General features: G+C 48.6%; 88 non-coding genes across 88 annotated transcripts; all 88 read right to left on the bottom strand.

Annotated features, from left to right (window-relative positions):
• Positions 1-174: 174 nt before the first annotated feature.
• trnaa-ugc lies at positions 175-246 on the bottom strand. Its single transcript has one exon. It is a non-coding gene; the product is annotated as a tRNA-Ala (tRNA).
• A 212-nt stretch (positions 247-458) lies between these two features.
• Positions 459-530, bottom strand: trnaa-ugc. Its single transcript has one exon. It is a non-coding gene; the product is annotated as a tRNA-Ala (tRNA).
• Positions 531-759: 229 nt separating this feature from the next.
• Positions 760-831, bottom strand: trnaa-ugc. The gene has a single exon. It is a non-coding gene; the product is annotated as a tRNA-Ala (tRNA).
• Positions 832-1,059: 228 nt separating this feature from the next.
• On the bottom strand, positions 1,060-1,131 carry trnaa-cgc. Its single transcript has one exon. It is a non-coding gene; the product is annotated as a tRNA-Ala (tRNA).
• Positions 1,132-1,347: 216 nt separating this feature from the next.
• On the bottom strand, positions 1,348-1,419 carry trnaa-ugc. The gene has a single exon. It is a non-coding gene; the product is annotated as a tRNA-Ala (tRNA).
• A 212-nt stretch (positions 1,420-1,631) lies between these two features.
• On the bottom strand, positions 1,632-1,703 carry trnaa-ugc. Its single transcript has one exon. It is a non-coding gene; the product is annotated as a tRNA-Ala (tRNA).
• Positions 1,704-1,932: 229 nt separating this feature from the next.
• trnaa-ugc lies at positions 1,933-2,004 on the bottom strand. The gene has a single exon. It is a non-coding gene; the product is annotated as a tRNA-Ala (tRNA).
• A 228-nt stretch (positions 2,005-2,232) lies between these two features.
• trnaa-cgc lies at positions 2,233-2,304 on the bottom strand. Its single transcript has one exon. It is a non-coding gene; the product is annotated as a tRNA-Ala (tRNA).
• Positions 2,305-2,520: 216 nt separating this feature from the next.
• trnaa-ugc lies at positions 2,521-2,592 on the bottom strand. Its single transcript has one exon. It is a non-coding gene; the product is annotated as a tRNA-Ala (tRNA).
• A 212-nt stretch (positions 2,593-2,804) lies between these two features.
• Positions 2,805-2,876, bottom strand: trnaa-ugc. Its single transcript has one exon. It is a non-coding gene; the product is annotated as a tRNA-Ala (tRNA).
• A 229-nt stretch (positions 2,877-3,105) lies between these two features.
• Positions 3,106-3,177, bottom strand: trnaa-ugc. Its single transcript has one exon. It is a non-coding gene; the product is annotated as a tRNA-Ala (tRNA).
• Positions 3,178-3,405: 228 nt separating this feature from the next.
• trnaa-cgc lies at positions 3,406-3,477 on the bottom strand. Its single transcript has one exon. It is a non-coding gene; the product is annotated as a tRNA-Ala (tRNA).
• A 216-nt stretch (positions 3,478-3,693) lies between these two features.
• trnaa-ugc lies at positions 3,694-3,765 on the bottom strand. Its single transcript has one exon. It is a non-coding gene; the product is annotated as a tRNA-Ala (tRNA).
• A 212-nt stretch (positions 3,766-3,977) lies between these two features.
• On the bottom strand, positions 3,978-4,049 carry trnaa-ugc. The gene has a single exon. It is a non-coding gene; the product is annotated as a tRNA-Ala (tRNA).
• Positions 4,050-4,278: 229 nt separating this feature from the next.
• Positions 4,279-4,350, bottom strand: trnaa-ugc. The gene has a single exon. It is a non-coding gene; the product is annotated as a tRNA-Ala (tRNA).
• A 228-nt stretch (positions 4,351-4,578) lies between these two features.
• Positions 4,579-4,650, bottom strand: trnaa-cgc. Its single transcript has one exon. It is a non-coding gene; the product is annotated as a tRNA-Ala (tRNA).
• A 216-nt stretch (positions 4,651-4,866) lies between these two features.
• trnaa-ugc lies at positions 4,867-4,938 on the bottom strand. The gene has a single exon. It is a non-coding gene; the product is annotated as a tRNA-Ala (tRNA).
• Positions 4,939-5,150: 212 nt separating this feature from the next.
• trnaa-ugc lies at positions 5,151-5,222 on the bottom strand. The gene has a single exon. It is a non-coding gene; the product is annotated as a tRNA-Ala (tRNA).
• An 85-nt stretch (positions 5,223-5,307) lies between these two features.
• trnaa-ugc lies at positions 5,308-5,379 on the bottom strand. Its single transcript has one exon. It is a non-coding gene; the product is annotated as a tRNA-Ala (tRNA).
• A 228-nt stretch (positions 5,380-5,607) lies between these two features.
• Positions 5,608-5,679, bottom strand: trnaa-cgc. Its single transcript has one exon. It is a non-coding gene; the product is annotated as a tRNA-Ala (tRNA).
• Positions 5,680-5,895: 216 nt separating this feature from the next.
• On the bottom strand, positions 5,896-5,967 carry trnaa-ugc. The gene has a single exon. It is a non-coding gene; the product is annotated as a tRNA-Ala (tRNA).
• A 229-nt stretch (positions 5,968-6,196) lies between these two features.
• trnaa-cgc lies at positions 6,197-6,268 on the bottom strand. Its single transcript has one exon. It is a non-coding gene; the product is annotated as a tRNA-Ala (tRNA).
• Positions 6,269-6,497: 229 nt separating this feature from the next.
• trnaa-cgc lies at positions 6,498-6,569 on the bottom strand. Its single transcript has one exon. It is a non-coding gene; the product is annotated as a tRNA-Ala (tRNA).
• Positions 6,570-6,785: 216 nt separating this feature from the next.
• trnaa-ugc lies at positions 6,786-6,857 on the bottom strand. The gene has a single exon. It is a non-coding gene; the product is annotated as a tRNA-Ala (tRNA).
• Positions 6,858-7,069: 212 nt separating this feature from the next.
• Positions 7,070-7,141, bottom strand: trnaa-ugc. The gene has a single exon. It is a non-coding gene; the product is annotated as a tRNA-Ala (tRNA).
• A 229-nt stretch (positions 7,142-7,370) lies between these two features.
• Positions 7,371-7,442, bottom strand: trnaa-ugc. Its single transcript has one exon. It is a non-coding gene; the product is annotated as a tRNA-Ala (tRNA).
• Positions 7,443-7,670: 228 nt separating this feature from the next.
• Positions 7,671-7,742, bottom strand: trnaa-cgc. The gene has a single exon. It is a non-coding gene; the product is annotated as a tRNA-Ala (tRNA).
• Positions 7,743-7,958: 216 nt separating this feature from the next.
• On the bottom strand, positions 7,959-8,030 carry trnaa-ugc. Its single transcript has one exon. It is a non-coding gene; the product is annotated as a tRNA-Ala (tRNA).
• A 212-nt stretch (positions 8,031-8,242) lies between these two features.
• trnaa-ugc lies at positions 8,243-8,314 on the bottom strand. Its single transcript has one exon. It is a non-coding gene; the product is annotated as a tRNA-Ala (tRNA).
• Positions 8,315-8,399: 85 nt separating this feature from the next.
• On the bottom strand, positions 8,400-8,471 carry trnaa-ugc. Its single transcript has one exon. It is a non-coding gene; the product is annotated as a tRNA-Ala (tRNA).
• A 228-nt stretch (positions 8,472-8,699) lies between these two features.
• On the bottom strand, positions 8,700-8,771 carry trnaa-cgc. The gene has a single exon. It is a non-coding gene; the product is annotated as a tRNA-Ala (tRNA).
• A 216-nt stretch (positions 8,772-8,987) lies between these two features.
• Positions 8,988-9,059, bottom strand: trnaa-ugc. The gene has a single exon. It is a non-coding gene; the product is annotated as a tRNA-Ala (tRNA).
• Positions 9,060-9,288: 229 nt separating this feature from the next.
• Positions 9,289-9,360, bottom strand: trnaa-cgc. The gene has a single exon. It is a non-coding gene; the product is annotated as a tRNA-Ala (tRNA).
• Positions 9,361-9,589: 229 nt separating this feature from the next.
• On the bottom strand, positions 9,590-9,661 carry trnaa-cgc. Its single transcript has one exon. It is a non-coding gene; the product is annotated as a tRNA-Ala (tRNA).
• Positions 9,662-9,877: 216 nt separating this feature from the next.
• trnaa-ugc lies at positions 9,878-9,949 on the bottom strand. The gene has a single exon. It is a non-coding gene; the product is annotated as a tRNA-Ala (tRNA).
• A 212-nt stretch (positions 9,950-10,161) lies between these two features.
• trnaa-ugc lies at positions 10,162-10,233 on the bottom strand. Its single transcript has one exon. It is a non-coding gene; the product is annotated as a tRNA-Ala (tRNA).
• A 229-nt stretch (positions 10,234-10,462) lies between these two features.
• trnaa-ugc lies at positions 10,463-10,534 on the bottom strand. The gene has a single exon. It is a non-coding gene; the product is annotated as a tRNA-Ala (tRNA).
• Positions 10,535-10,762: 228 nt separating this feature from the next.
• On the bottom strand, positions 10,763-10,834 carry trnaa-cgc. The gene has a single exon. It is a non-coding gene; the product is annotated as a tRNA-Ala (tRNA).
• A 216-nt stretch (positions 10,835-11,050) lies between these two features.
• trnaa-ugc lies at positions 11,051-11,122 on the bottom strand. Its single transcript has one exon. It is a non-coding gene; the product is annotated as a tRNA-Ala (tRNA).
• Positions 11,123-11,334: 212 nt separating this feature from the next.
• On the bottom strand, positions 11,335-11,406 carry trnaa-ugc. The gene has a single exon. It is a non-coding gene; the product is annotated as a tRNA-Ala (tRNA).
• A 229-nt stretch (positions 11,407-11,635) lies between these two features.
• On the bottom strand, positions 11,636-11,707 carry trnaa-cgc. The gene has a single exon. It is a non-coding gene; the product is annotated as a tRNA-Ala (tRNA).
• Positions 11,708-11,936: 229 nt separating this feature from the next.
• Positions 11,937-12,008, bottom strand: trnaa-ugc. The gene has a single exon. It is a non-coding gene; the product is annotated as a tRNA-Ala (tRNA).
• A 228-nt stretch (positions 12,009-12,236) lies between these two features.
• On the bottom strand, positions 12,237-12,308 carry trnaa-cgc. Its single transcript has one exon. It is a non-coding gene; the product is annotated as a tRNA-Ala (tRNA).
• A 216-nt stretch (positions 12,309-12,524) lies between these two features.
• On the bottom strand, positions 12,525-12,596 carry trnaa-ugc. The gene has a single exon. It is a non-coding gene; the product is annotated as a tRNA-Ala (tRNA).
• Positions 12,597-12,808: 212 nt separating this feature from the next.
• On the bottom strand, positions 12,809-12,880 carry trnaa-ugc. The gene has a single exon. It is a non-coding gene; the product is annotated as a tRNA-Ala (tRNA).
• Positions 12,881-12,965: 85 nt separating this feature from the next.
• Positions 12,966-13,037, bottom strand: trnaa-ugc. The gene has a single exon. It is a non-coding gene; the product is annotated as a tRNA-Ala (tRNA).
• Positions 13,038-13,265: 228 nt separating this feature from the next.
• Positions 13,266-13,337, bottom strand: trnaa-cgc. Its single transcript has one exon. It is a non-coding gene; the product is annotated as a tRNA-Ala (tRNA).
• Positions 13,338-13,553: 216 nt separating this feature from the next.
• Positions 13,554-13,625, bottom strand: trnaa-ugc. Its single transcript has one exon. It is a non-coding gene; the product is annotated as a tRNA-Ala (tRNA).
• Positions 13,626-13,854: 229 nt separating this feature from the next.
• Positions 13,855-13,926, bottom strand: trnaa-cgc. The gene has a single exon. It is a non-coding gene; the product is annotated as a tRNA-Ala (tRNA).
• Positions 13,927-14,155: 229 nt separating this feature from the next.
• Positions 14,156-14,227, bottom strand: trnaa-cgc. The gene has a single exon. It is a non-coding gene; the product is annotated as a tRNA-Ala (tRNA).
• Positions 14,228-14,443: 216 nt separating this feature from the next.
• trnaa-ugc lies at positions 14,444-14,515 on the bottom strand. The gene has a single exon. It is a non-coding gene; the product is annotated as a tRNA-Ala (tRNA).
• Positions 14,516-14,727: 212 nt separating this feature from the next.
• Positions 14,728-14,799, bottom strand: trnaa-ugc. The gene has a single exon. It is a non-coding gene; the product is annotated as a tRNA-Ala (tRNA).
• Positions 14,800-15,028: 229 nt separating this feature from the next.
• On the bottom strand, positions 15,029-15,100 carry trnaa-ugc. Its single transcript has one exon. It is a non-coding gene; the product is annotated as a tRNA-Ala (tRNA).
• Positions 15,101-15,328: 228 nt separating this feature from the next.
• On the bottom strand, positions 15,329-15,400 carry trnaa-cgc. The gene has a single exon. It is a non-coding gene; the product is annotated as a tRNA-Ala (tRNA).
• A 216-nt stretch (positions 15,401-15,616) lies between these two features.
• trnaa-ugc lies at positions 15,617-15,688 on the bottom strand. The gene has a single exon. It is a non-coding gene; the product is annotated as a tRNA-Ala (tRNA).
• A 212-nt stretch (positions 15,689-15,900) lies between these two features.
• Positions 15,901-15,972, bottom strand: trnaa-ugc. The gene has a single exon. It is a non-coding gene; the product is annotated as a tRNA-Ala (tRNA).
• A 212-nt stretch (positions 15,973-16,184) lies between these two features.
• Positions 16,185-16,256, bottom strand: trnaa-ugc. Its single transcript has one exon. It is a non-coding gene; the product is annotated as a tRNA-Ala (tRNA).
• A 229-nt stretch (positions 16,257-16,485) lies between these two features.
• trnaa-ugc lies at positions 16,486-16,557 on the bottom strand. Its single transcript has one exon. It is a non-coding gene; the product is annotated as a tRNA-Ala (tRNA).
• Positions 16,558-16,785: 228 nt separating this feature from the next.
• trnaa-cgc lies at positions 16,786-16,857 on the bottom strand. The gene has a single exon. It is a non-coding gene; the product is annotated as a tRNA-Ala (tRNA).
• Positions 16,858-17,073: 216 nt separating this feature from the next.
• trnaa-ugc lies at positions 17,074-17,145 on the bottom strand. Its single transcript has one exon. It is a non-coding gene; the product is annotated as a tRNA-Ala (tRNA).
• A 212-nt stretch (positions 17,146-17,357) lies between these two features.
• trnaa-ugc lies at positions 17,358-17,429 on the bottom strand. The gene has a single exon. It is a non-coding gene; the product is annotated as a tRNA-Ala (tRNA).
• An 85-nt stretch (positions 17,430-17,514) lies between these two features.
• trnaa-ugc lies at positions 17,515-17,586 on the bottom strand. Its single transcript has one exon. It is a non-coding gene; the product is annotated as a tRNA-Ala (tRNA).
• A 228-nt stretch (positions 17,587-17,814) lies between these two features.
• Positions 17,815-17,886, bottom strand: trnaa-cgc. Its single transcript has one exon. It is a non-coding gene; the product is annotated as a tRNA-Ala (tRNA).
• Positions 17,887-18,102: 216 nt separating this feature from the next.
• trnaa-ugc lies at positions 18,103-18,174 on the bottom strand. The gene has a single exon. It is a non-coding gene; the product is annotated as a tRNA-Ala (tRNA).
• A 212-nt stretch (positions 18,175-18,386) lies between these two features.
• trnaa-ugc lies at positions 18,387-18,458 on the bottom strand. The gene has a single exon. It is a non-coding gene; the product is annotated as a tRNA-Ala (tRNA).
• Positions 18,459-18,687: 229 nt separating this feature from the next.
• trnaa-ugc lies at positions 18,688-18,759 on the bottom strand. Its single transcript has one exon. It is a non-coding gene; the product is annotated as a tRNA-Ala (tRNA).
• Positions 18,760-18,987: 228 nt separating this feature from the next.
• Positions 18,988-19,059, bottom strand: trnaa-cgc. The gene has a single exon. It is a non-coding gene; the product is annotated as a tRNA-Ala (tRNA).
• A 216-nt stretch (positions 19,060-19,275) lies between these two features.
• Positions 19,276-19,347, bottom strand: trnaa-ugc. The gene has a single exon. It is a non-coding gene; the product is annotated as a tRNA-Ala (tRNA).
• A 212-nt stretch (positions 19,348-19,559) lies between these two features.
• trnaa-ugc lies at positions 19,560-19,631 on the bottom strand. Its single transcript has one exon. It is a non-coding gene; the product is annotated as a tRNA-Ala (tRNA).
• Positions 19,632-19,859: 228 nt separating this feature from the next.
• Positions 19,860-19,931, bottom strand: trnaa-cgc. The gene has a single exon. It is a non-coding gene; the product is annotated as a tRNA-Ala (tRNA).
• A 216-nt stretch (positions 19,932-20,147) lies between these two features.
• Positions 20,148-20,219, bottom strand: trnaa-ugc. The gene has a single exon. It is a non-coding gene; the product is annotated as a tRNA-Ala (tRNA).
• An 85-nt stretch (positions 20,220-20,304) lies between these two features.
• On the bottom strand, positions 20,305-20,376 carry trnaa-ugc. The gene has a single exon. It is a non-coding gene; the product is annotated as a tRNA-Ala (tRNA).
• A 228-nt stretch (positions 20,377-20,604) lies between these two features.
• On the bottom strand, positions 20,605-20,676 carry trnaa-cgc. Its single transcript has one exon. It is a non-coding gene; the product is annotated as a tRNA-Ala (tRNA).
• Positions 20,677-20,718: 42 nt separating this feature from the next.
• trnaa-ugc lies at positions 20,719-20,791 on the bottom strand. Its single transcript has one exon. It is a non-coding gene; the product is annotated as a tRNA-Ala (tRNA).
• Positions 20,792-21,019: 228 nt separating this feature from the next.
• trnaa-cgc lies at positions 21,020-21,091 on the bottom strand. Its single transcript has one exon. It is a non-coding gene; the product is annotated as a tRNA-Ala (tRNA).
• A 216-nt stretch (positions 21,092-21,307) lies between these two features.
• Positions 21,308-21,379, bottom strand: trnaa-ugc. The gene has a single exon. It is a non-coding gene; the product is annotated as a tRNA-Ala (tRNA).
• A 229-nt stretch (positions 21,380-21,608) lies between these two features.
• trnaa-cgc lies at positions 21,609-21,680 on the bottom strand. Its single transcript has one exon. It is a non-coding gene; the product is annotated as a tRNA-Ala (tRNA).
• A 216-nt stretch (positions 21,681-21,896) lies between these two features.
• On the bottom strand, positions 21,897-21,968 carry trnaa-ugc. Its single transcript has one exon. It is a non-coding gene; the product is annotated as a tRNA-Ala (tRNA).
• Positions 21,969-22,180: 212 nt separating this feature from the next.
• Positions 22,181-22,252, bottom strand: trnaa-ugc. Its single transcript has one exon. It is a non-coding gene; the product is annotated as a tRNA-Ala (tRNA).
• Positions 22,253-22,337: 85 nt separating this feature from the next.
• trnaa-ugc lies at positions 22,338-22,409 on the bottom strand. The gene has a single exon. It is a non-coding gene; the product is annotated as a tRNA-Ala (tRNA).
• Positions 22,410-22,631: 222 nt separating this feature from the next.
• On the bottom strand, positions 22,632-22,703 carry trnaa-cgc. Its single transcript has one exon. It is a non-coding gene; the product is annotated as a tRNA-Ala (tRNA).
• A 216-nt stretch (positions 22,704-22,919) lies between these two features.
• On the bottom strand, positions 22,920-22,991 carry trnaa-ugc. The gene has a single exon. It is a non-coding gene; the product is annotated as a tRNA-Ala (tRNA).
• A 229-nt stretch (positions 22,992-23,220) lies between these two features.
• trnaa-cgc lies at positions 23,221-23,292 on the bottom strand. The gene has a single exon. It is a non-coding gene; the product is annotated as a tRNA-Ala (tRNA).
• Positions 23,293-23,521: 229 nt separating this feature from the next.
• trnaa-ugc lies at positions 23,522-23,593 on the bottom strand. The gene has a single exon. It is a non-coding gene; the product is annotated as a tRNA-Ala (tRNA).
• Positions 23,594-23,821: 228 nt separating this feature from the next.
• trnaa-cgc lies at positions 23,822-23,893 on the bottom strand. The gene has a single exon. It is a non-coding gene; the product is annotated as a tRNA-Ala (tRNA).
• A 216-nt stretch (positions 23,894-24,109) lies between these two features.
• On the bottom strand, positions 24,110-24,181 carry trnaa-ugc. The gene has a single exon. It is a non-coding gene; the product is annotated as a tRNA-Ala (tRNA).
• An 85-nt stretch (positions 24,182-24,266) lies between these two features.
• trnaa-ugc lies at positions 24,267-24,338 on the bottom strand. The gene has a single exon. It is a non-coding gene; the product is annotated as a tRNA-Ala (tRNA).
• Positions 24,339-24,566: 228 nt separating this feature from the next.
• On the bottom strand, positions 24,567-24,638 carry trnaa-cgc. Its single transcript has one exon. It is a non-coding gene; the product is annotated as a tRNA-Ala (tRNA).
• Positions 24,639-24,812: the final 174 nt, after the last annotated feature.

Below are 24,812 nucleotides of genomic sequence, written 5' to 3'. Positions count from 1 at the left end.
GTGCCACGCTAGCACTTGAGGGATTTGTTCATAATTGCGGAGATCCACAGAGGAACCAACCGGGCCAAAGTCAACAACAACTACAAGTCTGATCCTCTGTCACTGCTCCTTTCCTCTCCACAAACTTTCTCGAGGCTTGCGACAATCCCTAAAGTCCCTTTAATGCTGCATAAATGGAGATGCCGGGGATTGAACCCGGGACCTCATACATGCAAAGCATGCGCTCTACCACTGAGCTACATCCCCTTCAGTGTTTGTCAAAACCAAAGCACTTCCCAGTCTAGACATTGTGCCACGCAACACCTTTAGGCTTCTATCGTAATTGTGGAAGTCCACGGAGGAGCCAACAAAATACAAGCTTTTTTCTCTGCCGGTGCTAAACTCCACTCCACAGGCTGTTTCATTTGTGTAACTCTGTACCACGGCTTGTGACGGTACCTACTTTAGGGATGTATAAGTGGAGATGCCGGGGATTGAACCAGGTACCTCATACATGCAAAGCATGCGCTCTACCACTGAGCTACATCCCCTTCAGTACTTGTTAACACCAAAGCACTTCCCAGCCTAGACATTGTGCCATGCAACACCTTTAGGCTTCTGTCGTAATTGTGTATGTCCACAGAGGAGCCAACAAAATACAAGCCTTGTCCTCTGATGGTGCTAATCTCCTTTCCACAGGCTGTTTCATTTGTACAATTCTGTACAAACTCTGAAACACGGCTTGTGACTGTACCCAGACCTCATTTAGGGATGCATAAGTAGAGATGCCGGGGATTGAACCCGGGGCCTCATACATGCAAAGCATGCGCTCTACCACTGAGCTACATCCCCTTCATTTGTTGACGAAAGATAGCATTTCTCGGCCCAGACGTTTTGCAACGCAACATCTTTAGGATTCTATCGTAATTGTGGAAGTCCACAGAGGAGCCAACAAAATACAAGCCTTGTCCTCTGCCGGTGCTAAACTCCACTCCACAGGCTGTTTCATTTGTGTAACTCTGTACAAACTCTGGACCACGGCTTGTGACGGTACCCAGACCTACTTTAGGGATGTATAAGTGGAGATGCCGGGGATTGAACCCGGGACCTCATACATGCGAAGCATGCGCTCTACCACTGAGCTACATCCCCTTCATCCACTTTCAAAAGACGACACTTACAATTCGAGACGTTGTGCCACGCTAGCACTTGAGGGATTTGTTCATAATTGCGGAGATCCACAGAGGAATCAACCGGGCCAAAGTCAACAACAACTACAAGTCTGATCCTCTGTCACTGCTCCTTTCCTCTCCACAAACTTTCTCGAGGCTTGCGACAATCCCTAAAGTCCCTTTAATGCTGCATAAATGGAGATGCCTGGGATTGAACCCGGGACCTCATACATGCAAAGCATGCGCTCTACCACTGAGCTACATCCCCTTCAGTGCTTGTCAAAACCAAAGCACTTCCCAGTCTAGACATTGTGCCACGCAACACCTTTAGGCTTCTATCGTAATTGTGGAAGTCCACGGAGGAGCCAACAAAATACAAGCTTTTTCCTCTGCCGGTGCTAAACTCCACTCCACAAGCTGTTTCATTTGTGTAACTCTGTACCACGGCTTGTGACGGTACCTACTTTAGGGATGTATAAGTGGAGATGCCGGGGATTGAACCCGGGACCTCATACATGCAAAGCATGCGCTCTACCACTGAGCTACATCCCCTTCAGTACTTGTTAACACCAAAGCACTTCCCAGCCTAGACATTGTGCCATGCAACACCTTTAGGCTTCTGTAGTAATTGTGTATGTCCACAGAGGAGCCAACAAAATACAAGCCTTGTCCTCTGATGGTGCTAATCTCCTTTCCACAGGCTGTTTCATTTGTACAATTCCGTACAAACTCTGAAACACGGCTTGTGACTGTACCCAGACCTCATTTAGGGATGCATAAGTGGAGATGCCGGGGATTGAACCCGGGGCCTCATACATGCAAAGCATACGCTCTACCACTGAGCTACATCCCCTTCATTTGTTGACGAAAGATAGCATTTCTCGGCCCAGACGTTTTGCAACGCAACATCTTTAGGATTCTATCGTAATTGTGGAAGTCCACAGAGGAGCCAACAAAATACAAGCCTTGTCCTCTGCCGGTGCTAAACTCCACTCCACAGGCTGTTTCATTTGTGTAACTCTGTACAAACTCTGGACCACGGCTTGTGACGGTACCCAGACCTACTTTAGGGATGTATAAGTGGAGATGCCGGGGATTGAACCCGGGACCTCATACATGCGAAGCATGCGCTCTACCACTGAGCTACATCCCCTTCATCCACTTTCAAAAGACGACACTTACAATTCGAGACGTTGTGCCACGCTAGCACTTGAGGGATTTGTTCATAATTGCGGAGATCCACAGAGGAATCAACCGGGCCAAAGTCAACAACAACTACAAGTCTGATCCTCTGTCACTGCTCCTTTCCTCTCCACAAACTTTCTCGAGGCTTGCGACAATCCCTAAAGTCCCTTTAATGCTGCATAAATGGAGATGCCTGGGATTGAACCCGGGACCTCATACATGCAAAGCATGCGCTCTACCACTGAGCTACATCCCCTTCAGTGCTTGTCAAAACCAAAGCACTTCCCAGTCTAGACATTGTGCCACGCAACACCTTTAGGCTTCTATCGTAATTGTGGAAGTCCACGGAGGAGCCAACAAAATACAAGCTTTTTCCTCTGCCGGTGCTAAACTCCACTCCACAAGCTGTTTCATTTGTGTAACTCTGTACCACGGCTTGTGACGGTACCTACTTTAGGGATGTATAAGTGGAGATGCCGGGGATTGAACCCGGGACCTCATACATGCAAAGCATGCGCTCTACCACTGAGCTACATCCCCTTCAGTACTTGTTAACACCAAAGCACTTCCCAGCCTAGACATTGTGCCATGCAACACCTTTAGGCTTCTGTAGTAATTGTGTATGTCCACAGAGGAGCCAACAAAATACAAGCCTTGTCCTCTGATGGTGCTAATCTCCTTTCCACAGGCTGTTTCATTTGTACAATTCCGTACAAACTCTGAAACACGGCTTGTGACTGTACCCAGACCTCATTTAGGGATGCATAAGTGGAGATGCCGGGGATTGAACCCGGGGCCTCATACATGCAAAGCATACGCTCTACCACTGAGCTACATCCCCTTCATTTGTTGACGAAAGATAGCATTTCTCGGCCCAGACGTTTTGCAACGCAACATCTTTAGGATTCTATCGTAATTGTGGAAGTCCACAGAGGAGCCAACAAAATACAAGCCTTGTCCTCTGCCGGTGCTAAACTCCACTCCACAGGCTGTTTCATTTGTGTAACTCTGTACAAACTCTGGACCACGGCTTGTGACGGTACCCAGACCTACTTTAGGGATGTATAAGTGGAGATGCCGGGGATTGAACCCGGGACCTCATACATGCGAAGCATGCGCTCTACCACTGAGCTACATCCCCTTCATCCACTTTCAAAAGACGACACTTACAATTCGAGACGTTGTGCCACGCTAGCACTTGAGGGATTTGTTCATAATTGCGGAGATCCACAGAGGAATCAACCGGGCCAAAGTCAACAACAACTACAAGTCTGATCCTCTGTCACTGCTCCTTTCCTCTCCACAAACTTTCTCGAGGCTTGCGACAATCCCTAAAGTCCCTTTAATGCTGCATAAATGGAGATGCCGGGGATTGAACCCGGGACCTCATACATGCAAAGCATGCGCTCTACCACTGAGCTACATCCCCTTCAGTGTTTGTCAAAACCAAAGCACTTCCCAGTCTAGACATTGTGCCACGCAACACCTTTAGGCTTCTATCGTAATTGTGGAAGTCCACGGAGGAGCCAACAAAATACAAGCTTTTTTCTCTGCCGGTGCTAAACTCCACTCCACAGGCTGTTTCATTTGTGTAACTCTGTACCACGGCTTGTGACGGTACCTACTTTAGGGATGTATAAGTGGAGATGCCGGGGATTGAACCAGGTACCTCATACATGCAAAGCATGCGCTCTACCACTGAGCTACATCCCCTTCAGTACTTGTTAACACCAAAGCACTTCCCAGCCTAGACATTGTGCCATGCAACACCTTTAGGCTTCTGTCGTAATTGTGTATGTCCACAGAGGAGCCAACAAAATACAAGCCTTGTCCTCTGATGGTGCTAATCTCCTTTCCACAGGCTGTTTCATTTGTACAATTCTGTACAAACTCTGAAACACGGCTTGTGACTGTACCCAGACCTCATTTAGGGATGCATAAGTAGAGATGCCGGGGATTGAACCCGGGGCCTCATACATGCAAAGCATGCGCTCTACCACTGAGCTACATCCCCTTCATTTGTTGACGAAAGATAGCATTTCTCGGCCCAGACGTTTTGCAACGCAACATCTTTAGGATTCTATCGTAATTGTGGAAGTCCACAGAGGAGCCAACAAAATACAAGCCTTGTCCTCTGCCGGTGCTAAACTCCACTCCACAGGCTGTTTCATTTGTGTAACTCTGTACAAACTCTGGACCACGGCTTGTGACGGTACCCAGACCTACTTTAGGGATGTATAAGTGGAGATGCCGGGGATTGAACCCGGGACCTCATACATGCGAAGCATGCGCTCTACCACTGAGCTACATCCCCTTCATCCACTTTCAAAAGACGACACTTACAATTCGAGACGTTGTGCCACGCTAGCACTTGAGGGATTTGTTCATAATTGCGGAGGTCCACAGAGGGATCAACCGGGCCAAAGTCAACAACAACTACAAGTCTGATCCTCTGTCACTGCTCCTTTCCTCTCCACAAACTTTCTCGAGGCTTGTGACAATCCCTAAAGTCCCTTTAATGCTGCATAAATGGAGATGCCGGGGATTGAACCCGGAACCTCATACATGCAAAGCATGCGCTCTACCACTGAGCTACATCCCCTTCAGTGCTTGTCAAAACCAAAGCACTTCCCAGTCTAGACATTGTGCCACGCAACACCTTTAGGCTTCTATCGTAATTGTGGAAGTCCACGGAGGAGCCAACAAAATACAAGCTTTTTCCTCTGCCGGTGCTAAACTCCACTCCACAGGCTGTTTCATTTGTGTAACTCTGTACCACGGCTTGTGACGGTACCTACTTTAGGGATGTATAAGTGGAGATGCCGGGGATTGAACCCGGGACCTCATACATGCAAAGCATGCGCTCTACCACTGAGCTACATCCCCTTCAGTGCTTGTCAAAACCAAAGCACTTCCCAGTCTAGACATTGTGCCACCTCATTGTGCCAGACCTCATTTAGGGATGCATAAGTGGAGATGCCGGGGATTGAACCCGGGGCCTCATACATGCAAAGCATGCGCTCTACCACTGAGCTACATCCCCTTCATTTGTTGACGAAAGATAGCATTTCTCGGCCCAGACGTTTTGCAACGCAACATCTTTAGGATTCTATCGTAATTGTGGAAGTCCACAGAGGAGCCAACAAAATACAAGCCTTGTCCTCTGCCGGTGCTAAACTCCACTCCACAGGCTGTTTCATTTGTGTAACTCTGTACAAACTCTGGACCACGGCTTGTGACGGTACCCAGACCTACTTTAGGGATGTATAAGTGGAGATGCCGGGGATTGAACCCGGGACCTCATACATGCGAAGCATGCGCTCTACCACTGAGCTACAACCCCTTCATCCACTTTCAAAAGACGACACTTACAATTCGAGACGTTGTGCCACGCTAGCACTTGAGGGATTTGTTCATAATTGCGGAGATCCACAGAGGAATCAACCGGGCCAAAGTCAACAACAACTACAAGTCTGATCCTCTGTCACTGCTCCTTTCCTCTCCACAAACTTTCTCGAGGCTTGCGACAATCCCTAAAGTCCCTTTAATGCTGCATAAATGGAGATGCCGGGGATTGAACCCGGGACCTCATACATGCAAAGCATGTGCTCTACCACTGAGCTACATCCCCTTCAGTGCTTGTCAAAACCAAAGCACTTCCCAGTCTAGACATTGTGCCACGCAACACCTTTAGGCTTCTATCGTAATTGTGGAAGTCCACGGAGGAGCCAACAAAATACAAGCTTTTTCCTCTGCCGGTGCTAAACTCCACTCCACAGGCTGTTTCATTTGTGTAACGCTGTACAAACTCTGGACCACGGCTTGTGACGGTACCCAGACCTACTTTAGGGATGTATAAGTGGAGATGCCGGGGATTGAACCCGGGACCTCATACATGCGAAGCATGCGCTCTACCACTGAGCTACATCCCCTTCAGTACTTGTTAACACCAAAGCACTTCCCAGCCTAGACATTGTGCCATGCAACACCTTTAGGCTTCTGTCGTAATTGTGTAAGTCCACAGAGGAGCCAACAAAATACAAGCCTTGTCCTCTGCCGGTGCTAAACTCCACTCCACAGGCTGTTTCATTTGTGTAACTCTGTACAAACTCTGGACCACGGCTTGTGACGGTACCCAGACCTACTTTAGGGATGTATAAGTGGAGATGCCGGGGATTGAACCCGGGACCTCATACATGCGAAGCATGCGCTCTACCACTGAGCTACATCCCCTTCATCCACTTTCAAAAGACGACACTTACAATTCGAGACGTTGTGCCACGCTAGCACTTGAGGGATTTGTTCATAATTGCGGAGATCCACAGAGGAATCAACCGGGCCAAAGTCAACAACAACTACAAGTCTGATCCTCTGTCACTGCTCCTTTCCTCTCCACAAACTTTCTCGAGGCTTGCGACAATCCCTAAAGTCCCTTTAATGCTGCATAAATGGAGATGCCGGGGATTGAACCCGGGACCTCATACATGCAAAGCATGCGCTCTACCACTGAGCTACATCCCCTTCAGTGCTTGTCAAAACCAAAGCACTTCCCAGTCTAGACATTGTGCCACGCAACACCTTTAGGCTTCTATCGTAATTGTGGAAGTCCACGGAGGAGCCAACAAAATACAAGCTTTTTTCTCTGCCGGTGCTAAACTCCACTCCACAGGCTGTTTCATTTGTGTAACTCTGTACCACGGCTTGTGACGGTACCTACTTTAGGGATGTATAAGTGGAGATGCCGGGGATTGAACCAGGTACCTCATACATGCAAAGCATGCGCTCTACCACTGAGCTACATCCCCTTCAGTACTTGTTAACACCAAAGCACTTCCCAGCCTAGACATTGTGCCATGCAACACCTTTAGGCTTCTGTCGTAATTGTGTATGTCCACAGAGGAGCCAACAAAATACAAGCCTTGTCCTCTGATGGTGCTAATCTCCTTTCCACAGGCTGTTTCATTTGTACAATTCTGTACAAACTCTGAAACACGGCTTGTGACTGTACCCAGACCTCATTTAGGGATGCATAAGTAGAGATGCCGGGGATTGAACCCGGGGCCTCATACATGCAAAGCATGCGCTCTACCACTGAGCTACATCCCCTTCATTTGTTGACGAAAGATAGCATTTCTCGGCCCAGACGTTTTGCAACGCAACATCTTTAGGATTCTATCGTAATTGTGGAAGTCCACAGAGGAGCCAACAAAATACAAGCCTTGTCCTCTGCCGGTGCTAAACTCCACTCCACAGGCTGTTTCATTTGTGTAACTCTGTACAAACTCTGGACCACGGCTTGTGACGGTACCCAGACCTACTTTAGGGATGTATAAGTGGAGATGCCGGGGATTGAACCCGGGACCTCATACATGCGAAGCATGCGCTCTACCACTGAGCTACATCCCCTTCATCCACTTTCAAAAGACGACACTTACAATTCGAGACGTTGTGCCACGCTAGCACTTGAGGGATTTGTTCATAATTGCGGAGGTCCACAGAGGGATCAACCGGGCCAAAGTCAACAACAACTACAAGTCTGATCCTCTGTCACTGCTCCTTTCCTCTCCACAAACTTTCTCGAGGCTTGTGACAATCCCTAAAGTCCCTTTAATGCTGCATAAATGGAGATGCCGGGGATTGAACCCGGAACCTCATACATGCAAAGCATGCGCTCTACCACTGAGCTACATCCCCTTCAGTGCTTGTCAAAACCAAAGCACTTCCCAGTCTAGACATTGTGCCACGCAACACCTTTAGGCTTCTATCGTAATTGTGGAAGTCCACGGAGGAGCCAACAAAATACAAGCTTTTTCCTCTGCCGGTGCTAAACTCCACTCCACAGGCTGTTTCATTTGTGTAACTCTGTACCACGGCTTGTGACGGTACCTACTTTAGGGATGTATAAGTGGAGATGCCGGGGATTGAACCCGGGACCTCATACATGCAAAGCATGCGCTCTACCACTGAGCTACATCCCCTTCAGTGCTTGTCAAAACCAAAGCACTTCCCAGTCTAGACATTGTGCCACCTCATTGTGCCAGACCTCATTTAGGGATGCATAAGTGGAGATGCCGGGGATTGAACCCGGGGCCTCATACATGCAAAGCATGCGCTCTACCACTGAGCTACATCCCCTTCATTTGTTGACGAAAGATAGCATTTCTCGGCCCAGACGTTTTGCAACGCAACATCTTTAGGATTCTATCGTAATTGTGGAAGTCCACAGAGGAGCCAACAAAATACAAGCCTTGTCCTCTGCCGGTGCTAAACTCCACTCCACAGGCTGTTTCATTTGTGTAACTCTGTACAAACTCTGGACCACGGCTTGTGACGGTACCCAGACCTACTTTAGGGATGTATAAGTGGAGATGCCGGGGATTGAACCCGGGACCTCATACATGCGAAGCATGCGCTCTACCACTGAGCTACAACCCCTTCATCCACTTTCAAAAGACGACACTTACAATTCGAGACGTTGTGCCACGCTAGCACTTGAGGGATTTGTTCATAATTGCGGAGATCCACAGAGGAATCAACCGGGCCAAAGTCAACAACAACTACAAGTCTGATCCTCTGTCACTGCTCCTTTCCTCTCCACAAACTTTCTCGAGGCTTGCGACAATCCCTAAAGTCCCTTTAATGCTGCATAAATGGAGATGCCGGGGATTGAACCCGGGACCTCATACATGCAAAGCATGTGCTCTACCACTGAGCTACATCCCCTTCAGTGCTTGTCAAAACCAAAGCACTTCCCAGTCTAGACATTGTGCCACGCAACACCTTTAGGCTTCTATCGTAATTGTGGAAGTCCACGGAGGAGCCAACAAAATACAAGCTTTTTCCTCTGCCGGTGCTAAACTCCACTCCACAGGCTGTTTCATTTGTGTAACGCTGTACAAACTCTGGACCACGGCTTGTGACGGTACCCAGACCTACTTTAGGGATGTATAAGTGGAGATGCCGGGGATTGAACCCGGGACCTCATACATGCGAAGCATGCGCTCTACCACTGAGCTACATCCCCTTCAGTACTTGTTAACACCAAAGCACTTCCCAGCCTAGACATTGTGCCATGCAACACCTTTAGGCTTCTGTCGTAATTGTGTAAGTCCACAGAGGAGCCAACAAAATACAAGCCTTGTCCTCTGCCGGTGCTAAACTCCACTCCACAGGCTGTTTCATTTGTGTAACTCTGTACAAACTCTGGACCACGGCTTGTGACGGTACCCAGACCTACTTTAGGGATGTATAAGTGGAGATGCCGGGGATTGAACCCGGGACCTCATACATGCGAAGCATGCGCTCTACCACTGAGCTACATCCCCTTCATCCACTTTCAAAAGACGACACTTACAATTCGAGACGTTGTGCCACGCTAGCACTTGAGGGATTTGTTCATAATTGCGGAGATCCACAGAGGAATCAACCGGGCCAAAGTCAACAACAACTACAAGTCTGATCCTCTGTCACTGCTCCTTTCCTCTCCACAAACTTTCTCGAGGCTTGCGACAATCCCTAAAGTCCCTTTAATGCTGCATAAATGGAGATGCCGGGGATTGAACCCGGGACCTCATACATGCAAAGCATGCGCTCTACCACTGAGCTACATCCCCTTCAGTGCTTGTCAAAACCAAAGCACTTCCCAGTCTAGACATTGTGCCACGCAACACCTTTAGGCTTCTATCGTAATTGTGGAAGTCCACGGAGGAGCCAACAAAATACAAGCTTTTTCCTCTGCCGGTGCTAAACTCCACTCCACAGGCTGTTTCATTTGTGTAACTCTGTACCACGGCTTGTGACGGTACCTACTTTAGGGATGTATGAGTGGAGATGCCGGGGATTGAACCAGGTACCTCATACATGCAAAGCATGCGCTCTACCACTGAGCTACATCCCCTTCAGTACTTGTTAACACCAAAGCACTTCCCAGCCTAGACATTGTGCCATGCAACACCTTTAGGCTTCTGTCGTAATTGTGTATGTCCACAGAGGAGCCAACAAAATACAAGCCTTGTCCTCTGATGGTGCTAATCTCCTTTCCACAGGCTGTTTCATTTGTACAATTCTGTACAAACTCTGAAACACGGCTTGTGACTGTACCCAGACCTCATTTAGGGATGCATAAGTGGAGATGCCGGGGATTGAACCCGGGGTCTCATACATGCAAAGCATGCGCTCTACCACTGAGCTACATCCCCTTCATTTGTTGACGAAAGATAGCATTTCTCGGCCCAGACGTTTTGCAACGCAACATCTTTAGGATTCTATCGTAATTGTGGAAGTCCACAGAGGAGCCAACAAAATACAAGCCTTGTCCTCTGCCGGTGCTAAACTCCACTCCACAGGCTGTTTCATTTGTGTAACTCTGTACAAACTCTGGACCACGGCTTGTGACGGTACCCAGACCTACTTTAGGGATGTATAAGTGGAGATGCCGGGGATTGAACCCGGGACCTCATACATGCGAAGCATGCGCTCTACCACTGAGCTACATGCCCTTCATCCACTTTCAAAAGACGACACTTACAATTCGAGACGTTGTGCCACGCTAGCACTTGAGGGATTTGTTCATAATTGCGGAGATCCACAGAGGAATCAACCGGGCCAAAGTCAACAACAACTACAAGTCTGATCCTCTGTCACTGCTCCTTTCCTCTCCACAAACTTTCTCGAGGCTTGCGACAATCCCTAAAGTCCCTTTAATGCTGCATAAATGGAGATGCCGGGGATTGAACCCGGGACCTCATACATGCAAAGCATGCGCTCTACCACTGAGCTACATCCCCTTCAGTGCTTGTCAAAACCAAAGCACTTCCCAGTCTAGACATTGTGCCACGCAACACCTTTAGGCTTCTATCGTAATTGTGGAAGTCCACGGAGGAGCCAACAAAATACAAGCTTTTTCCTCTGCCGGTGCTAAACTCCACTCCACAGGCTGTTTCATTTGTGTAACTCTGTACCACGGCTTGTGACGGTACCTACTTTAGGGATGTATAAGTGGAGATGCCGGGGATTGAACCCGGGACCTCATACATGCAAAGCATGCGCTCTACCACTGAGCTACATCCCCTTCAGTGCTTGTCAAAACCAAAGCACTTCCCAGTCTAGACATTGTGCCACGCAACACCTTTAGGCTTCTATCGTAATTGTGGAAGTCCACGGAGGAGCCAACAAAATACAAGCTTTTTCCTCTGCCGGTGCTAAACTCCACTCCACAGGCTGTTTCATTTGTGTAACGCTGTACAAACTCTGGACCACGGCTTGTGACGGTACCCAGACCTACTTTAGGGATGTATAAGTGGAGATGCCGGGGATTGAACCCGGGACCTCATACATGCGAAGCATGCGCTCTACCACTGAGCTACATCCCCTTCAGTACTTGTTAACACCAAAGCACTTCCCAGCCTAGACATTGTGCCATGCAACACCTTTAGGCTTCTGTCGTAATTGTGTAAGTCCACAGAGGAGCCAACAAAATACAAGCCTTGTCCTCTGATGGTGCTAATCTCCTTTCCACAGGCTGTTTCATTTGTACAATTCCGTACAAACTCTGAAACACGGCTTGTGACTGTACCCAGACATCATTTAGGGATGCATAAGTGGAGATGCCGGGGATTGAACCCGGGACCTCATACATGCAAAGCATGCGCTCTACCACTGAGCTACATCCCCTTCATTTGTTGACGAAAGATAGCATTTCTCGGCCCAGACGTTTTGCAACGCAACATCTTTAGGATTCTATCGTAATTGTGGATGTCCACAGAGGAGCCAACAAAATACAAGCCTTGTCCTCTGCCGGTGCTAAACTCCACTCCACAGGCTGTTTCATTTGTGTAACTCTGTACAAACTCTGGACCACGGCTTGTGACGGTACCCAGACCTACTTTAGGGATGTATAAGTGGAGATGCCGGGGATTGAACCCGGGACCTCATACATGCGAAGCATGCGCTCTACCACTGAGCTACATCCCCTTCATCCACTTTCAAAAGACGACACTTACAATTCGAGACGTTGTGCCCCGCTAGCACTTGAGGGATTTGTTCATAATTGCGGAGATCCACAGAGGAATCAACCGGGCCAAAGTCAACAACAACTACAAGTCTGATCCTCTGTCACTGCTCCTTTCCTCTCCACAAACTTTCTCGAGGCTTGTGACAATCCCTAAAGTCCCTTTAATGCTGCATAAATGGAGATGCCGGGGATTGAACCCGGAACCTCATACATGCAAAGCATGCGCTCTACCACTGAGCTACATCCCCTTCAGTGCTTGTCAAAACCAAAGCACTTCCCAGTCTAGACATTGTGCCACGCAACACCTTTAGGCTTCTATCGTAATTGTGGAAGTCCACGGAGGAGCCAACAAAATACAAGCTTTTTCCTCTGCCGGTGCTAAACTCCACTCCACAGGCTGTTTCATTTGTGTAACTCTGTACCACGGCTTGTGACGGTACCTACTTTAGGGATGTATAAGTGGAGATGCCGGGGATTGAACCCGGGTCCTCATACATGCAAAGCATGCGCTCTACCACTGAGCTACATCCCCTTCAGTGCTTGTCAAAACCAAAGCACTTCCCAGTCTAGACATTGTGCCACCTCATTGTGCCAGACCTCATTTAGGGATGCATAAGTGGAGATGCCGGGGATTGAACCCGGGGCCTCATACATGCAAAGCATGCGCTCTACCACTGAGCTACATCCCCTTCATTTGTTGACGAAAGATAGCATTTCTCGGCCCAGACGTTTTGCAACGCAACATCTTTAGGATTCTATCGTAATTGTGGAAGTCCACAGAGGAGCCAACAAAATACAAGCCTTGTCCTCTGCCGGTGCTAAACTCCACTCCACAGGCTGTTTCATTTGTGTAACTCTGTACAAACTCTGGACCACGGCTTGTGACGGTACCCAGACCTACTTTAGGGATGTATAAGTGGAGATGCCGGGGATTGAACCCGGGACCTCATACATGCGAAGCATGCGCTCTACCACTGAGCTACAACCCCTTCATCCACTTTCAAAAGACGACACTTACAATTCGAGACGTTGTGCCACGCTAGCACTTGAGGGATTTGTTCATAATTGCGGAGATCCACAGAGGAATCAACCGGGCCAAAGTCAACAACAACTACAAGTCTGATCCTCTGTCACTGCTCCTTTCCTCTCCACAAACTTTCTCGAGGCTTGCGACAATCCCTAAAGTCCCTTTAATGCTGCATAAATGGAGATGCCGGGGATTGAACCCGGGACCTCATACATGCAAAGCATGTGCTCTACCACTGAGCTACATCCCCTTCAGTGCTTGTCAAAACCAAAGCACTTCCCAGTCTAGACATTGTGCCACGCAACACCTTTAGGCTTCTATCGTAATTGTGGAAGTCCACGGAGGAGCCAACAAAATACAAGCTTTTTCCTCTGCCGGTGCTAAACTCCACTCCACAGGCTGTTTCATTTGTGTAACGCTGTACAAACTCTGGACCACGGCTTGTGACGGTACCCAGACCTACTTTAGGGATGTATAAGTGGAGATGCCGGGGATTGAACCCGGGACCTCATACATGCGAAGCATGCGCTCTACCACTGAGCTACATCCCCTTCAGTACTTGTTAACACCAAAGCACTTCCCAGCCTAGACATTGTGCCATGCAACACCTTTAGGCTTCTGTCGTAATTGTGTAAGTCCACAGAGGAGCCAACAAAATACAAGCCTTGTCCTCTGCCGGTGCTAAACTCCACTCCACAGGCTGTTTCATTTGTGTAACTCTGTACAAACTCTGGACCACGGCTTGTGACGGTACCCAGACCTACTTTAGGGATGTATAAGTGGAGATGCCGGGGATTGAACCCGGGACCTCATACATGCGAAGCATGCGCTCTACCACTGAGCTACATCCCCTTCATCCACTTTCAAAAGACGACACTTACAATTCGAGACGTTGTGCCACGCTAGCACTTGAGGGATTTGTTCATAATTGCGGAGATCCACAGAGGAATCAACCGGGCCAAAGTCAACAACAACTACAAGTCTGATCCTCTGTCACTGCTCCTTTCCTCTCCACAAACTTTCTCGAGGCTTGCGACAATCCCTAAAGTCCCTTTAATGCTGCATAAATGGAGATGCCGGGGATTGAACCCGGGACCTCATACATGCAAAGCATGCGCTCTACCACTGAGCTACATCCCCTTCAGTGCTTGTCAAAACCAAAGCACTTCCCAGTCTAGACATTGTGCCACGCAACACCTTTAGGCTTCTATCGTAATTGTGGAAGTCCACGGAGGAGCCAACAAAATACAAGCTTTTTCCTCTGCCGGTGCTAAACTCCACTCCACAGGCTGTTTCATTTGTGTAACTCTGTACCACGGCTTGTGACGGTACCTACTTTAGGGATGTATGAGTGGAGATGCCGGGGATTGAACCAGGTACCTCATACATGCAAAGCATGCGCTCTACCACTGAGCTACATCCCCTTCAGTACTTGTTAACACCAAAGCACTTCCCAGCCTAGACATTGTGCCATGCAACACCTTTAGGCTTCTGTCGTAATTGTGTATGTCCACAGAGGAGCCAACAAAATACAAGCCTTGTCCTCTGATGGTGCTAATCTCCTTTCCACAGGCTGTTTCATTTGTACAATTCTGTACAAACTCTGAAACACGGCTTGTGACTGTACCCAGACCTCATTTAGGGATGCATAAGTGGAGATGCCGGGGATTGAACCCGGGGTCTCATACATGCAAAGCATGCGCTCTACCACTGAGCTACATCCCCTTCATTTGTTGACGAAAGATAGCATTTCTCGGCCCAGACGTTTTGCAACGCAACATCTTTAGGATTCTATCGTAATTGTGGAAGTCCACAGAGGAGCCAACAAAATACAAGCCTTGTCCTCTGCCGGTGCTAAACTCCACTCCACAGGCTGTTTCATTTGTGTAACTCTGTACAAACTCTGGACCACGGCTTGTGACGGTACCCAGACCTACTTTAGGGATGTATAAGTGGAGATGCCGGGGATTGAACCCGGGACCTCATACATGCGAAGCATGCGCTCTACCACTGAGCTACATGCCCTTCATCCACTTTCAAAAGACGACACTTACAATTCGAGACGTTGTGCCACGCTAGCACTTGAGGGATTTGTTCATAATTGCGGAGATCCACAGAGGAATCAACCGGGCCAAAGTCAACAACAACTACAAGTCTGATCCTCTGTCACTGCTCCTTTCCTCTCCACAAACTTTCTCGAGGCTTGCGACAATCCCTAAAGTCCCTTTAATGCTGCATAAATGGAGATGCCGGGGATTGAACCCGGGACCTCATACATGCAAAGCATGCGCTCTACCACTGAGCTACATCCCCTTCAGTGCTTGTCAAAACCAAAGCACTTCCCAGTCTAGACATTGTGCCACGCAACACCTTTAGGCTTCTATCGTAATTGTGGAAGTCCACGGAGGAGCCAACAAAATACAAGCTTTTTCCTCTGCCGGTGCTAAACTCCACTCCACAGGCTGTTTCATTTGTGTAACTCTGTACCACGGCTTGTGACGGTACCTACTTTAGGGATGTATAAGTGGAGATGCCGGGGATTGAACCCGGGACCTCATACATGCAAAGCATGCGCTCTACCACTGAGCTACATCCCCTTCAGTGTTTGTCAAAACCAAAGCACTTCCCAGTCTAGACATTGTGCCACGCAACACCTTTAGGCTTCTATCGTAATTGTGGAAGTCCACGGAGGAGCCAACAAAATACAAGCTTTTTTCTCTGCCGGTGCTAAACTCCACTCCACAGGCTGTTTCATTTGTGTAACTCTGTACCACGGCTTGTGACGGTACCTACTTTAGGGATGTATAAGTGGAGATGCCGGGGATTGAACCAGGTACCTCATACATGCAAAGCATGCGCTCTACCACTGAGCTACATCCCCTTCAGTACTTGTTAACACCAAAGCACTTCCCAGCCTAGACATTGTGCCATGCAACACCTTTAGGCTTCTGTCGTAATTGTGTATGTCCACAGAGGAGCCAACAAAATACAAGCCTTGTCCTCTGATGGTGCTAATCTCCTTTCCACAGGCTGTTTCATTTGTACAATTCTGTACAAACTCTGAAACACGGCTTGTGACTGTACCCAGACCTCATTTAGGGATGCATAAGTAGAGATGCCGGGGATTGAACCCGGGGCCTCATACATGCAAAGCATGCGCTCTACCACTGAGCTACATCCCCTTCATTTGTTGACGAAAGATAGCATTTCTCGGCCCAGACGTTTTGCAACGCAACATCTTTAGGATTCTATCGTAATTGTGGAAGTCCACAGAGGAGCCAACAAAATACAAGCCTTGTCCTCTGCCGGTGCTAAACTCCACTCCACAGGCTGTTTCATTTGTGTAACTCTGTACAAACTCTGGACCACGGCTTGTGACGGTACCCAGACCTACTTTAGGGATGTATAAGTGGAGATGCCGGGGATTGAACCCGGGACCTCATACATGCGAAGCATGCGCTCTACCACTGAGCTACATCCCCTTCATCCACTTTCAAAAGACGACACTTACAATTCGAGACGTTGTGCCACGCTAGCACTTGAGGGATTTGTTCATAATTGCGGAGGTCCACAGAGGGATCAACCGGGCCAAAGTCAACAACAACTACAAGTCTGATCCTCTGTCACTGCTCCTTTCCTCTCCACAAACTTTCTCGAGGCTTGTGACAATCCCTAAAGTCCCTTTAATGCTGCATAAATGGAGATGCCGGGGATTGAACCCGGAACCTCATACATGCAAAGCATGCGCTCTACCACTGAGCTACATCCCCTTCAGTGCTTGTCAAAACCAAAGCACTTCCCAGTCTAGACATTGTGCCACGCAACACCTTTAGGCTTCTATCGTAATTGTGGAAGTCCACGGAGGAGCCAACAAAATACAAGCTTTTTCCTCTGCCGGTGCTAAACTCCACTCCACAGGCTGTTTCATTTGTGTAACTCTGTACCACGGCTTGTGACGGTACCTACTTTAGGGATGTATAAGTGGAGATGCCGGGGATTGAACCCGGGACCTCATACATGCAAAGCATGCGCTCTACCACTGAGCTACATCCCCTTCAGTGCTTGTCAAAACCAAAGCACTTCCCAGTCTAGACATTGTGCCACCTCATTGTGCCAGACCTCATTTAGGGATGCATAAGTGGAGATGCCGGGGATTGAACCCGGGGCCTCATACATGCAAAGCATGCGCTCTACCACTGAGCTACATCCCCTTCATTTGTTGACGAAAGATAGCATTTCTCGGCCCAGACGTTTTGCAACGCAACATCTTTAGGATTCTATCGTAATTGTGGAAGTCCACAGAGGAGCCAACAAAATACAAGCCTTGTCCTCTGCCGGTGCTAAACTCCACTCCACAGGCTGTTTCATTTGTGTAACTCTGTACAAACTCTGGACCACGGCTTGTGACGGTACCCAGACCTACTTTAGGGATGTATAAGTGGAGATGCCGGGGATTGAACCCGGGACCTCATACATGCGAAGCATGCGCTCTACCACTGAGCTACAACCCCTTCATCCACTTTCAAAAGACGACACTTACAATTCGAGACGTTGTGCCACGCTAGCACTTGAGGGATTTGTTCATAATTGCGGAGATCCACAGAGGAATCAACCGGGCCAAAGTCAACAACAACTACAAGTCTGATCCTCTGTCACTGCTCCTTTCCTCTCCACAAACTTTCTCGAGGCTTGCGACAATCCCTAAAGTCCCTTTAATGCTGCATAAATGGAGATGCCGGGGATTGAACCCGGGACCTCATACATGCAAAGCATGTGCTCTACCACTGAGCTACATCCCCTTCAGTGCTTGTCAAAACCAAAGCACTTCCCAGTCTAGACATTGTGCCACGCAACACCTTTAGGCTTCTATCGTAATTGTGGAAGTCCACGGAGGAGCCAACAAAATACAAGCTTTTTCCTCTGCCGGTGCTAAACTCCACTCCACAGGCTGTTTCATTTGTGTAACTCTGTACCACGGCTTGTGACGGTACCTACTTTAGGGATGTATGAGTGGAGATGCCGGGGATTGAACCAGGTACCTCATACATGCAAAGCATGCGCTCTACCACTGAGCTACATCCCCTTCAGTACTTGTTAACACCAAAGCACTTCCCAGCCTAGACATTGTGCCATGCAACACCTTTAGGCTTCTGTCGTAATTGTGTATGTCCACAGAGGAGCCAACAAAATACAAGCCTTGTCCTCTGATGGTGCTAATCTCCTTTCCACAGGCTGTTTCATTTGTACAATTCTGTACAAACTCTGAAACACGGCTTGTGACTGTACCCAGACCTCATTTAGGGATGCATAAGTGGAGATGCCGGGGATTGAACCCGGGGTCTCATACATGCAAAGCATGCGCTCTACCACTGAGCTACATCCCCTTCATTTGTTGACGAAAGATAGCATTTCTCGGCCCAGACGTTTTGCAACGCAACATCTTTAGGATTCTATCGTAATTGTGGAAGTCCACAGAGGAGCCAACAAAATACAAGCCTTGTCCTCTGCCGGTGCTAAACTCCACTCCACAGGCTGTTTCATTTGTGTAACTCTGTACAAACTCTGGACCACGGCTTGTGACGGTACCCAGACCTACTTTAGGGATGTATAAGTGGAGATGCCGGGGATTGAACCCGGGACCTCATACATGCGAAGCATGCGCTCTACCACTGAGCTACATCCCCTTCATCCACTTTCAAAAGACGACACTTAGAATTCGAGACGTTGTGCCACGCTAGCACTTGAGGGATTTGTTCATAATTGCGGAGGTCCACAGAGGGATCAACCGGGCCAAAGTCAACAACAACTACAAGTCTGATCCTCTGTCACTGCTCCTTTCCTCTCCACAAACTTTCTCGAGGCTTGTGACAATCCCTAAAGTCCCTTTAATGCTGCATAAATGGAGATGCCGGGGATTGAACCCGGGACCTCATACATGCAAAGCATGCGCTCTACCACTGAGCTACATCCCCTTCAGTGCTTGTCAAAACCAAAGCACTTCCCAGTCTAGACATTGTGCCACGCAACACCTTTAGGCTTCTATCGTAATTGTGGAAGTCCACGGAGGAGCCAACAAAATACAAGCTTTTTCCTCTGCCGGTGCTAAACTCCACTCCACAGGCTGTTTCATTTGTGTAACTCTGTACCACGGCTTGTGACGGTACCTACTTTAGGGATGTATAAGTGGAGATGCCGGGGATTGAACCCGGGACCTCATACATGCAAAGCATGCGCTCTACCACTGAGCTACATCCCCTTCATTTGTTGACGAAAGATAGCATTTCTCGGCCCAGACGTTTTGCAACGCAACATCTTTAGGATTCTATCGTAATTGTGGAAGTCCACAGAGGAGCCAACAAAATACAAGCCTTGTCCTCTGCCGGTGCTAAACTCCACTCCACAGGCTGTTTCATTTGTGTAACTCTGTACAAACTCTGGACCACGGCTTGTGACGGTACCCAGACCTACTTTAGGGATGTATAAGTGGAGATGCCGGGGATTGAACCCGGGACCTCATACATGCGAAGCATGCGCTCTACCACTGAGCTACATCCCCTTCATCCACTTTCAAAAGACGACACTTACAATTCGAGACGTTGTGCCACGCTAGCACTTGAGGGATTTGTTCATAATTGCGGAGGTCCACAGAGGGATCAACCGGGCCAAAGTCAACAACAACTACTAGTCTGATCCTCTGTCACTGCTCCTTTCCTCTCCACAAACTTTCTCGAGGCTTGCGACAATCCCTAAAGTCCCTTTAATGCTGCATAAATGGAGATGCCGGGGATTGAACCCGGGACCTCATACATGCAAAGCATGCGCTCTACCACTGAGCTACATCCCCTTCAGTGCTTGTCAAAACCAAAGCACTTCCCAGTCTAGACATTGTGCCACCTCATTGTGCCAGACCTCATTTAGGGATGCATAAGTGGAGATGCCGGGGATTGAACCCGGGGCCTCATACATGCAAAGCATGCGCTCTACCACTGAGCTACATCCCCTTCATTTGTTGACGAAAGATAGCATTTCTCGGCCCAGACGTTTTGCAACGCAACATCTTTAGGATTCTATCGTAATTGTGGAAGTCCACAGAGGAGCCAACAAAATACAAGCCTTGTCCTCTGCCGGTGCTAAACTCCACTCCACAGGCTGTTTCATTTGTGTAACTCTGTACAAACTCTGGACCACGGCTTGTGACGGTACCCAGACCTACTTTAGGGATGTATAAGTGGAGATGCCGGGGATTGAACCCGGGACCTCATACATGCGAAGCATGCGCTCTACCACTGAGCTACATCCCCTTCAGTACTTGTTAACACCAAAGCACTTCCCAGCCTAGACATTGTGAGATGCCGGGGATTGAACCCGGGACCTCATACATGCAAAGCATGCGCTCTACCACTGAGCTACATCCCCTTCATTTGTTGACGAAAGATAGCACTTCTCGGCCCAGACGTTTTGCAACGCAACATCTTTAGGATTCTATCGTAATTGTGGAAGTCCACAGAGGAGCCAACAAAATACAAGCCTTGTCCTCTGCCGGTGCTAAACTCCACTCCACAGGCTGTTTCATTTGTGTAACTCTGTACAAACTCTGGACCACGGCTTGTGACGGTACCCAGACCTACTTTAGGGATGTATAAGTGGAGATGCCGGGGATTGAACCCGGGACCTCATACATGCGAAGCATGCGCTCTACCACTGAGCTACATCCCCTTCATCCACTTTCAAAAGACGACACTTACAATTCGAGACGTTGTGCCACGCTAGCACTTGAGGGATTTGTTCATAATTGCGGAGGTCCACAGAGGGATCAACCGGGCCAAAGTCAACAACAACTACAAATCTGATCCTCTGTCACTGCTCCTTTCCTCTCCACAAACTTTCTCGAGGCTTGCGACAATCCCTAAAGTCCCTTTAATGCTGCATAAATGGAGATGCCGGGGATTGAACCCGGGACCTCATACATGCAAAGCATGCGCTCTACCACTGAGCTACATCCCCTTCAGTGCTTGTCAAAACCAAAGCACTTCCCAGTCTAGACATTGTGCCACGCAACACCTTTAGGCTTCTATAGTAATTGTGGAAGTCCACGGAGGAGCCAACAAAATACAAGCTTTTTCCTCTGCCGGTGCTAAACTCCACTCCACAGGCTGTTTCATTTGTGTAACGCTGTACAAACTCTGGACCACGGCTTGTGACGGTACCCAGACCTACTTTAGGGATGTATAAGTGGAGATGCCGGGGATTGAACCCGGGACCTCATACATGCGAAGCATGCGCTCTACCACTGAGCTACATCCCCTTCATCCACTTTCAAAAGACGACACTTACAATTCGAGACGTTGTGCCACGCTAGCACTTGAGGGATTTGTTCATAATTGCGGAGGTCCACAGAGGGATCAACCGGGCCAAAGTCAACAACAACTACAAGTCTGATCCTCTGTCACTGCTCCTTTCCTCTCCACAAACTTTCTCGAGGCTTGCGACAATCCCTAAAGTCCCTTTAATGCTGCATAAATGGAGATGCCGGGGATTGAACCCGGGACCTCATACATGCAAAGCATGCGCTCTACCACTGAGCTACATCCCCTTCAGTGCTTGTCAAAACCAAAGCACTTCCCAGTCTAGACACTGTGCCACGCAACACCTTTAGGCTTCTATAGTAATTGTGGAAGTCCACGGAGGAGCCAACAAAATACAAGCTTTTTCCTCTGCCGGTGCTAAACTCCACTCCACAGGCTGTTTCATTTGTGTAACTCTGTACCACGGCTTGTGACGGTACCTACTTTAGGGATGTATAAGTGGAGATGCCGGGGATTGAACCCGGGACCTCATACATGCAAAGCATGCGCTCTACCACTGAGCTACATCCCCTTCAGTGCTTGTCAAAACCAAAGCACTTCCCAGTCTAGACATTGTGCCACCTCATTGTGCCAGACCTCATTTAGGGATGCATAAGTGGAGATGCCGGGGATTGAACCCGGGGCCTCATACATGCAAAGCATGCGCTCTACCACTGAGCTACATCCCCTTCTTTTGTTGACGAAAGATAGCATTTCTCGGCCCAGACGTTTTGCAACGCAACATCTTTAGGATTCTATCGTAATTGTGGAAGTCCACAGAGGAGCCAACAAAATACAAGCCTTGTCCTCTGCCAAACTCCACTCCACAGGCTGTTTCATTTGTGTAACTCTGTACAAACTCTGGACCACGGCTTGTGACGGTACCCAGACCTACTTTAGGGATGTATAAGTGGAGATGCCGGGGATTGAACCCTGGACCTCATACATGCGAAGCATGCGCTCTACCACTGAGCTACATCCCCTTCATCCACTTTCAAAAGACGACACTTACAATTCGAGACGTTGTGCCACGCTAGCACTTGAGGGATTTGTTCATAATTGCGGAGGTCCACAGAGGGATCAACCGGGCCAAAGTCAACAACAACTACAAGTCTGATCCTCTGTCACTGCTCCTTTCCTCTCCACAAACTTTCTCGAGGCTTGCGACAATCCCTAAAGTCCCTTTAATGCTGCATAAATGGAGATGCCGGGGATTGAACCCGGGACCTCATACATGCAAAGCATGCGCTCTACCACTGAGCTACATCCCCTTCAGTGCTTGTCAAAACCAAAGCACTTCCCAGTCTAGACATTGTGCCACGCAACACCTTTAGGCTTCTATCGTAATTGTGGAAGTCCACGGAGGAGCCAACAAAATACAAGCTTTTTCCTCTGCCGGTGCTAAACTCCACTCCACAGGCTGTTTCATTTGTGTAACTCTATACAAACTCTGGACCACGGCTTGTGACGGTACCCAGACCTACTTTAGGGATGTATAAGTGGAGATGCCGGGGATTGAACCCGGGACCTCATACATGCGAAGCATGCGCTCTACCACTGAGCTAGATCCCCTTCAGTACTTGTTAACACCAAAGCACTTCCCAGCCTAGACATTGTGCCATGCAACACCTTTAGGCTTCTGTCGTAATTGTGTAAGTCCACAGAGGAGCCAACAAAATACAAGCCTTGTCCTCTGATGGTGCTAATCTCCTTTCCACAGGCTGTTTCATTTGTACAATTCCGTACAAACTCTGAAACACAGCTTGTGACTGTACCCAGACATCATTTAGGGATGCATAAGTGGAGATGCCGGGGATTGAACCCGGGACCTCATACATGCAAAGCATACGCTCTACCACTGAGCTACATCCCCTTCATTTGTTGGCGTAAGATAGCACTTCTCGGCCCAGACGTTTTGCAACGCAACATCTTTAGGATTCTATCGTAATTGTGGAAGTCCACAGAGGAGCCAACAAAATACAAGCCTTGTCCTCTGCCGGTGCTAAACTCCACTCCACAGGCTGTTTCATTTGTGTAACTCTGTACAAACTCTGGACCACGGCTTGTGACGGTACCCAGACCTACTTTAGGGATGTATAAGTGGAGATGCCGGGGATTGAACCCGGGACCTCATACATGCGAAGCATGCGCTCTACCACTGAGCTACATCCCCTTCATCCACTTTCAAAAGACGACACTTACAATTCGAGACGTTGTGCCACGCTAGCACTTGAGGGATTTGTTCATAATTGCGGAGGTCCACAGAGGAATCAACCGGGCCAAAGTCAACAACAACTACAAGCCTGATCCTCTGTCACTGCTCCTTTCCTTTCCACAAACTTTCTCGAGGCTTGCGACAATCCCTAAAGTCCCTTTAATGCTGCATAAATGGAGATGCCGGGGATTGAACCCGGGACCTCATACATGCAAAGCATGCGCTCTACCACTGAGCTACATCCCCTTCAGTGCTTGTCAAAACCAAAGCACTTCCCAGTCTAGACATTGTGCCACCTCATTGTGCCAGACCTCATTTAGGGATGCATAAGTGGAGATGCCGGGGATTGAACCCGGGGCCTCATACATGCAAAGCATGCGCTCTACCACTGAGCTACATCCCCTTCATTTGTTGACGAAAGATAGCACTTCTCGGCCCAGACGTTTTGCAACGCAACATCTTTAGGATTCTATCGTAATTGTGGAAGTCCACAGAGGAGCCAACAAAATACAAGCCTTGTCCTCTGCCGGTGCTAAACTCCACTCCACAGGCTGTTTCATTTGTGTAACTCTGTACAAACTCTGGACCACGGCTTGTGACGGTACCCAGACCTACTTTAGGGATGTATAAGTGGAGATGCCGGGGATTGAACCCGGGACCTCATACATGCGAAGCATGCGCTCTACCACTGAGCTACATCCCCTTCATCCACTTTCAAAAGACGACACTTACAATTCGAGACGTTGTGCCACGCTAGCACTTGAGGGATTTGTTCATAATTGCGGAGGTCCACAGAGGGATCAACCGGGCCAAAGTCAACAACAACTACAAGTCTGATCCTCTGTCACTGCTCCTTTCCTCTCCACAAACTTTCTCG

This window comes from Alosa sapidissima, chromosome 23, assembly GCF_018492685.1.
Source record: "Alosa sapidissima isolate fAloSap1 chromosome 23, fAloSap1.pri, whole genome shotgun sequence".
NCBI classification, from domain to species: Eukaryota; Metazoa; Chordata; class Actinopteri; order Clupeiformes; family Clupeidae; genus Alosa; species Alosa sapidissima.
This window is presented reverse-complemented; position numbering and strand designations above follow the sequence as displayed.